General features: G+C 39.3%; 1 pseudogene; it reads left to right on the forward strand.

Annotated features, from left to right (window-relative positions):
* Positions 1 to 4,258: 4,258 nt before the first annotated feature.
* LOC110570497 lies at positions 4,259 to 5,513 on the forward strand (annotated as a pseudogene).
* The last annotated feature ends 4,066 nt before the right edge of the window (positions 5,514 to 9,579 follow it).

Consider the following 9,579-nt stretch of genomic DNA (forward strand, 5'->3'; position numbering starts at 1 on the left):
GCACAAGCTTTGAAGTAACTGAATAATGATTTCAAAAGTTGAACTCTGCTACAAATTAGATATGACTTTGGGAAGCTACTGAATGTCACTGTCTCTACTGAAGGACTGACTGACTATAGGTGTAAGTATGGATATACTTAGAGATGTAGATATAGATATATATCTAGGTATAGTGCTTAGCACAATCTAGCAGACAAATGTAACTCAGTATACATTTATTTCCTTTGTGTTTTTTGCATGAAATAAAAAATTAATGAAGAGTTTTATTTTTTTTCTGATTAATCCCAAATGGCCATCATTAGAAACATTATTTTAAAGAGAGATCAGTTGTCTTCCTTCATCAGAGCCCATGCAGGAAATCAAAATCTTATATGAAGGCTATCAGTTCTTTTCCTTCAAAGCTTATAGCAAGGTGACAGGTTGAAAGAGTAATTAGTAACAGAATTTATTGTTATTGGAATTAATTGGAAGATGATATATGTGGAAGACTAATTTTATAACTATAGAGACGTAAGGCAACATTCCTAATATCTTTGGTGTCTACGCTAAGACAGTCGATTGCCTTGAATCCAATAAGAGATTGTGTTTTCCAAAGATGGCTGGAACAGTATCTCATCCCATCAAGTGTTGTTACATAGTGAACTTGACCTCACATCAAGAGGTGGGGTGTATGTCTTCTCTAGTTGGGTAAAATGATTTGTTACTTGATTGTTACAATAGATTGGGGCTGCAGTGAGGCTGTGTGACTTCTCAAACTAAGCAAGAAAAAGCCATAAAGTGTCTTCATTGCTTGTTGCAAGACTTGAGCCACCAAGTAAGAAGTCAGACTATATGAGACTGCCAAACTGGAGGGGCTATTTGAGGTGTTCTGCTCAACAGCCAGATCTGAGCTTCCAGCTGGTACCTAGCTAATATGAATTGTCTACCATGTGAGTGAGTCATCTTGAGTTGATTACAGCCCCAGCTAACATCTCATTATATTCATGGGACAAACCCCAAGTGAGAACCACCTCGCTTTAGACTGCTAAGTTTTGGGGCTATTTTTTAATATAAGGATAGTAAGTATAACAAATTCTTAATTAGAATTTGAATAAAGCAAGGATATTAAAAACATTTTGTCAAGTATTCAGGAGATTTAGTTAATATGGCCACAGTTTATAAAATCCTTTTGAGACATTAAAGAAAGTGGGCACAATAAGTCTATGATCTGAGCTGGGTGGAAGAAAGTGATCTGATGGAATGAGTGATACACAGAATCCAAAAGTTATACTCTATTAAAGATAAATGAAATTGAACTGTCATATAAAGTCAAAGCTTTGCAGAACATATATTTTACCCTTGCAACAGTTACTCATTATATTGTTTTAGTTCTGGCAATTAGTGAGTTTATTTATCACTGTCTTAGGTTAAATATCATATACTTTTCTTGCTGAAAGACTTTGTCCATTCCCTCTGTTTCACCAAGAACTCTGATGAATATGGCAAGACAATTTGTAGAGATAATCATTTATGTTTGGTTCCTATTGCTATAAGACTCAGAAAAGAATAAATGATCCCTCCAGGCTCATTCCAAGAAGATAGGCCTGCTTTTTGTTTTTACGGTGCCAGGGTTGGAAGCAGAAATGCCAAGAACTCAACTCAGAATCTGAACCTCACCTGTCTTTGAGTGGTGTGTGTGTGTGTGTGTGTGTGTGTGTGTGTTAGAGGGTGTGTGTGTGTGTTTAAGTAGATGGTAATGGATATAGGCCCACCTGAAGTGGAAAAGGGGACTTTAGAGAGTTTCTACTGAAACAGAGAAGAGAGGGGTTTTCCCTGGCCCTGACAGTCCAAAGTAGAATAAAACATGCTTTCTTTCCTCAAGAAGCCTTTTGGGTCCCAGAAACTGCAGTCGTATAAGTCAGTGACTGTTAAGTATGAGAAGTGGAATAGGAGTGGAAGTGGAAGTGTAGGAGTGGGAAGGCTGTTGGAAATTGGCATCTCTAGAAGCTCCCATAGCCACCATGTAATAGGGACAGCTTGAGGGCAGAGCAGCCTCGGGTCACACACTTTCTCTGTCAGACTTTTGGAGATGTCACTCCACTGTCTGGTAGTCTGAAGCGCTCTTGACTTCGGTTTCCTGATAGTAATCTGTTTACTTTCCTTCTGCTTTTGAAGTGTAGAGAATTCTCGATTATTTCTTGAAACTTAAGGCTTTTATTAGGACATATCCCGGTATTGACTTCAGCTTGTTCATTTGATACCACTTTATATTATGTTGATTATCAATTTTGCTCTATGTAATTCAGGTGTTTTCTTCATGTATTTTAAGGTTTGATTTCAGTGGGATAATATCCATTCTATATTCTCTTAAATTATTGCTGTTCTCTATATTTTTCTTGAATCTTGATCTTCTGTCTTATAAATGGCATATTTATATGTCATTCTATCCTTTCCTTGTATTAAAGATCTTTTTTTCTCAATGGAGCCGGGTTAATGTTTCTCCATTTTCCTCTGTTACCTTGCAAGCTCCCCTCTCCCATCCTCAAGGTAGGACTTACCGATTGTATTTCCTGAGACATCTTTTCCTCAGAACTCAGTAAGGAGAAGTTATCTCACAGAAAAATGGAAGAAAAGAATCTGTGCTATGTGTGCCCCGGAAACAATTATTTTCTACAGTCCCTGTTTCAGTATTATTTTCCAATTAGATGATTGAATTCTAGTTTCTTCATTAGGAGTCTCACTGGTGTTCCTTATGGTTGGTTAATTCTGAAGCTAGAGATAAACACTAATCTTAATTGAAAGTATTTAGCCTAATTGCTTTTTACCCTTAAGCAAGCCCGTAGTTCTCCTTTGTTCTTTCCTTCAACAAATACATATTGAGTACTTACTATATGTTAGGCACTGTGCCAGACACTGAGAGAATGCAAACATGAATGACAGACTCATTACACTCATGTGGTGATTTGTCTAATGTAGGAAACAGTCATAAAAATATAAGCCAAATTATAAAATATAAGGAACTATGGAAGTCCCAGCAATTTTTGGTGGTGGCTAATCAGAGGAACATGCTTCTCAGAGTTGAAGCCAGAGATGGCCTTAAAGGATGAGGGGGAGAGGCGCCTGGGCAGCACAGCTGGTAAAGCTGCCGACTTTTGGTTTCGGCTCAGGTCATGATCTCAGGGTCCTCGGATCGAGCCTCATGTCGGGCTCCTTCTATAAAAGACAGGCATGGAAGGGAGTTAAGAGGCTGGTGAGCAGGCTTAACTCCCTTCCTTAATGGAAAGAGTGGGATGACACTAATGACAAATGAACGTTAGGTCAGATTTATATCTGGAGAGGAAACTGAAAGCCTTGTTGTCCAATATTTTAGAAATATCAACAGTTAACTATTGAGCCCTTCCAGTTAAACTTGGCAGATTCACCATCCTTGTGCCTCAGTTCTGCCTCTAAAAATTTCATTAAAATAATCAGTGAAGAATAGTGGATGAAAGAATTTTTTTTAAGTTAGACAACAAGCTGATGGAGGAAATTTAATGGTCTTAGCAGACTAGAAAAATAGGATTCCAAATGCCTACAAGAAATGGAGTACCTCTAAGAATTGATCTGATTTGCCTTACAGAATGCTTAGAACATGGGGTGAGGTGTGATTGGCAACATGATTGGTTGAAAATCTGTATATCAATAGACTGAACTTCCCTGGTCCTTTAAACTTTCTGAGCAGTCAGGAAACCACCCCACCCACATCTGTCATAGGTAATAATACGCTTAGTCTGGAGAAACTGAGCCAAGCTACTTCTGGGTTCAGAGACAACAGGCACAGGATAAGGTGGGGAGCTAAACACAGTAGGAGCTAAACATAGTAGGATGCAAAAATCTGCATACTGAAATGCAAGACCAGCAGGCTGCTTCTCCTGCCTAGCTCCTAGAATTCTAGACAGCCAGGTTTATACTCTCCACCCACCAACACACACCAGTGCACTTCTTCCAGTTAGCTTCTCACTTATACAAATGAAAGGACAGCCAAGAATCACTAGACAGTTAAAACAGTTTAGAAGAGACAAAAACAGGGAAAAAAAACTTACACGAAAACAAAGACCATCAGTGGAACAGAAGAAATAAAACAAAGTGTAGTTAATATCATCAAGGATATGAGAAAAGATATCTGCCAATGAAACAAAAATGGGGTCCTATAAAAAATCAGAGAACAGTTTTCAACTTCAGATATTAAAAATATGATGAACAAAAAGGGGTTTGCTTCAGCCTCTGCTGATGGCATAGCATGGCCCCCAAGGGGCTAGGAGACCTGCAGCCCCAGAGTCTGCAAGGAGAAGATGCGGCCAGCAGGAGGGTAGGCATGGGCAGAGGCATGAAGCTGGGACTATGAGGCTGAGGCGGAGATGTCAGTGCCAGTGGAGAGTTGGATGCCTGTTGGGGGCACTGCTAAACTAGTGGATACCTGAACCAGGGTGGAGTCCATCAGGCTCCTCTGTGCTCAGCCATCTCAAGGCCAGAGGCTGCATCTCCGATCTAGTGAAGGACCTGGGGGCATAGGTCTTGGCAGTCTGGAGTGAGTCCAGCTATCTGAGCTGTTGAAAGTCTACCTGGAATAAGAACAGAAATCCCAACCACAAGAAAAAAGGGCCGAGCCTGAGGAAAGTTACCCTTGAGAATGATAACATTTTGTGCTGAAGACAGGAAAACGTCAAGATCTATGGGATTTAACCAACATTTTGGGGGGAACTTGCACATAAACTTTTATCCTAGCTGCCAGTATTTTGGACAGATCCTTCATTTTTTATGAAGGTGAACCTAAAATTTGCCTCACATTGGAGTCTGTTGTTTTTGCTGGCTTGCCAGAATAGTTGAAGAAGGATGCATTTCCCACTCATGAAGTAATCCAGATTAGTCAATGTAAATGCACTGCTTCTGACAGAAAATGAAGGGAAAATACAATTTTGGAAAAAAAATTCAGAACTATGAAATGGAACACAGTGCTGTCTTAAAATTTTTCTACTTATATAAGGCTGTTGTACTTCATATTTCAGAAAGGGAAGAAATATTGAGGCTTGGTAAACTGGAAGCTCAGCTGAAAGCTTGCAGTTTTCAACTAGTCTTTTCAAAAGCAAAGCCATCTGCATTAGCTTTGTGCCTTCTCAATCTGGAAGTACAAACATAATTCATTAAATTATCACAGGTTCTCCTGCTTGTGATAAAGCATTTGAAGATTAATGACACTGAGTTCTTTCATTGGAGAGAGGTAATTTCAAATGTCTAGCTGACTATTTTCTCTCGAATGTTGTAAGAAGTTGGTTTGGATTGTTTCTAGGTACAGAGCCCAGACCGCCAACACAGCAACTGTGGTGTTCCTGAGTTGTAAACGATACCAGCAGACAGTGCTTTGATGAAAGTGAGGACTCTGAAGAGGTGAATTCTAAAGAATGAGGTCTCAGCAGCTCTCTCGCCATTGCAGTGATCAAAGATGCACTGTCTTTTTCAACTTGAAAGTGGCACAGTCTCTGAGCTTCCCATTTTAGAACTCTAATTGTACTGTGTCAGAATTTTAAGTATGTGGTTTATAAGCCATAAATGGAGGACTGGGTAATATTTCATCTAGCTCCCACTGAGGCAGGAATACATAGACTAGAGCACCTGTTGTTTATAATTACTCAGACCAGATCTGGTCTGTTTTAATATTCTAAGCTATCAAATGGGTTAGGACCTCTCACATGATTGAGAATAACTTAAATATAGGCACTTTGTTTTTCACTTTAAATAAAAATGATCTTGAGCTATTTGTTAATATGATAATAAATTTTGTGAGAAAGGATGTAGGAAGTTGAAGGAGAGAACATTTGTTTTCTTGATTGAAGTATGAAGTAGGAGGCTGAAATCTACTGAAATAAAAAGAGTCCTGTCTGAGAGGAGAAGAGGTTTGATGGGAGCATGTGCTGAATGGGTTTTGAGGGGAAGCTGGAGGGAACTGAGTAGGACAAGTAAGATTACTGACATGAAGCTGAGGTCCTAGCTAAGGTTGGAAACCATGAATTCATAGTCATGCAAGATCAAAGAACTAAGGGCTTTTTCTCTAGTATTCTCAACTTCCAAAATGCAGAAACAGAAAAGAGTAGCTCTTACTGCTCAAGGATTTGGGTTTAGCAGGTGGCTTGTGATGTCGAACTTCAGATGAAAGACCTTGTCAGTGAGAAATGAAGTAGACTAGGTTGAAACTGATAAATTCAAAGACAATGGGAGAACTGGGACTGGAGGGTTTGTTGTGATTCTTGTGCATATCTGGTGGGAAGGATAGGATGAGAGAGGTGAAAAACCAAGAATTTGTTTACAATATATGGAATGCAGAACTTTGAAGTTTTGAGTGACCTCTTAAAGGCATGTCCCTTGGAAAAGGGCTACAGTGCAGAGGAGGAAAGGGTAAGGTGATAGAGGTCTGGGGAGTTTGAAATTAGAATGTGATTTTTTTGTTGTTTATATAAACACCGAAATCTCCCAGAATTGTGGTAGAAGTCTGGTAGAAAAAGACTGAGCCATGTCTGAAAGTCCACATTGAATAAAGTGAGCTTAACAAGCAGGATATGAGATAAATAGTCTTAAATGAAGATCAAATTTTATAGGCAGATGGAAAAGTAGAGGTCAGGAAGGAGAATTAGGGAATGAGGGTGGAATGTCACCTCTATAATCTCTCAATATATACATGTACGTTCCCCTGGACAGGAGGAAAAGAAATAGCTTCAAGAAAGAGGCTTATGGGAATACTGAAAGTATAATTAATCAAAGCCTATCTTCCAGTAGCATCAATTTTCAATGGTTGGTAAACAATTTCATGCATCTTAGATTCATACAAACTCAGATACAATTGACGTAGGAAGCAAAATTTATGCACATGCTAATGATAACACAGCAAATGTGAAAGAAAATTTACACTTATGAAATGCTGCTTTGGGCTAGTCCTCTGGCTCCTTTGGAAGACTGTCTTTCCACTGTCATCTGTGTGGGAAAACTTTGAAGAGGTCCTGGGAGAAAGTTTAGGGACACAGAACAGTTCATTATCCATTGGAAAGAGTCTTGCGTGACAGTGGATAAGGTGGGGGGAGGGGGTTGGGTTGTTCAATAGAGAAAAAGGTCAGGAAGAGAATTCTGAAAACAGTACAAGTCAGGTGCCCTGGCAAAGAAAGGAGGAGGAAGTGTGGGATGTTGAAGACTTTCAGTGATTGAAACAGGAATGAAGAGTGTTCATAAGTGATCGCCCTCAGATATTTCCTATTCTAAATTTTGCACACATCATTTTTGTGCAGGCAGTGCTATACTCTGCCTGTCTCAGGGAAGCAGTCAGGATCACGTGTGAGGAGATTTTCAGCAAGAACTCTTGTTCTGATAGATTCTGGGCTTTTCCATGGTGCTGGAAGCAGTGACAAGTTGTTGGTCCCCTCATCAGAACCCTCCAGGTAGCTTATAATTAATTCAAACAGTGACAAGATAGTCTTACCTTATGGCTCTGTAACTCTTTCTTCCAGGTCAGAGACAACCAATGAAGACCCCAAAACAGGAGTTTACTTTTTCTCTATTTGGTTTCCATGATGCTTGTCTTTTCGACCTTTTGACAACAGCAAATACGTATGAACTGCTGAACAGCACTGGGCACCTCAGCACACTTGACTTTTAAGTCCCCAAATGTTTTGGTCTTCCACTCACAGTGTCTTAGATCCTGGTTCTTTTGTTAGAACTATTTATTTTTTATCAACAATTACAGCAACACTGGTTTTCCCCCTACCTAGAGCTTTTCTCCCTCAGGGAGATCTCTAAAAATGCATCAGAGGAAAGACATAGCCCAGAATCCTTGAAGCTCGTTTCCTCTGTTGCCAAAATGATTCTGTTATTTTGAAATTATACAGCACTTTTTTACCCAGAAAGCTTTGTGAAAAAATACTTCCTTCTTCAAATGTTATTGGATATTGAATTACAGTCCCTGCTTTCCCTGTCAGTGAAAGTGATCACATTATCTTCAGATAAACTAATATCATGATTTATTAATGATCATGTAGCAGTAATCTGGCCTGCTATGGCCATGAATGGTGAAATAGAAGAAACTTTTTATGAGAAATTCTGGAATTTAAAGAATTATATTTTTGGTGTAGCCTGAAAGACCTGTAGTCATTTCCGGAAGAAACTGAGCGCAAGCCAGTTGGAAAAGACTGAGTTTGGAGGAATTGAAAAAGGAATTTTTCTAAAAAGACAGGCAGTGGCCTCAGGAAAGGAGGTTTGCTAAAGGCTCTGGGTACGGGCAGATGATAATAGGAATTGCCAAATTGGGTTTTTGAGGATATCAAGATGAGGCTTAACCTGGCAATTATTGAGTTTAAATCCAGCAGGAAAGGACAGAATAACACCCGGCGCTGTTCTCAGTGGTTTGCTAGTGTGGGCGGGGATGGGAAGGGGGCGGTAATAACAAAGTAATACTAACCCTAGGATGAACTGTTTAATTTTTACTTTTAAGAGATACTGTTCTCTCCTAGGTACAATAAAGCCTGTATATCTACTAAACAAGGTCTGAATTTATTCAGTCATTTAAGCATCAAATATTTACTGAATTTTTAAAAAGATGGATTAAATTGTTTTAGGAAATTTCACAACTGTTTTGAGAGGGGATGGGAGTTTGTGGTGGATACTTAAAGATGATGTGACTGAGTTTGAAAAAGAACATTTGTGACATAAGAACTAGTACAGGTAAGATGCTAAACCAAGATGACTTGGTTTGAGTACATGCAAGATACCTGGTGGGGAACCCTAGAAGGGTTTGGAAGGAAAAGGATTTTGTAGGGGATTGGTCCTAAATTATGAAATATGGAGAAAAGCAAAAAAAGGGGGGTGATATTTGAATTGATATGGATTGAATTTTGTGGTGGGTAGAATAATGGGTCCACAAACATGTTCAAATCCTAATCCCCAGAACCTGTGAATGTTCATGGCAAGGAGAACTTAGGGTCGAGGATCTAATCAGCTGCTCCAGGAAATTATTCTGGATTATCCAGGTGGGTTCAGTATATGCATAAGGGTCATCGAGGAAGAGGGAGACAGACAAAAAAGAGAACCAGAGAAATGGCACCATAAAAAAGACACCAACCACTGTGGGCTTTGAAGATGGAAGGGGACCATAAACCTAGGAATGTGGGCACCCTCTAGAAGATAGAAAAGGAAGGGAGGAGAGGAGAGGAGAGGAGAGGAGGGAAAGGAAAGAAAAAAGGAAGGACGGAAGGAAGGAAGGAAGAATTGATTTTTCCCTAGAATAAGTAAGGAATGCAGGCTCACTGACACCTTGATTTTAGCCCAGTGAGACCCATTTCAGACTTCTGCCCTCCAGATCCATAAGATAATAAATTTATATTGTCTTAAGCCAGTTAGTAGTGATTTGTTACAATAGCAATAAGAAACTAATACGGATTTATGGGGAATTGATATCAATGTCCAGATGAAAAAAATAGATTTGGATTTGCAAACTGACAAGATGAAGAAACTATGAGAATAGAGGATTAATCTAAAGAGTATTTTAGGCAAAAATAGAATGGTTTAGTTTTGGTGATTTTGAGG

This window comes from Neomonachus schauinslandi, chromosome 5, assembly GCF_002201575.2.
Source record: "Neomonachus schauinslandi chromosome 5, ASM220157v2, whole genome shotgun sequence".
NCBI classification, from domain to species: Eukaryota; Metazoa; Chordata; class Mammalia; order Carnivora; family Phocidae; genus Neomonachus; species Neomonachus schauinslandi.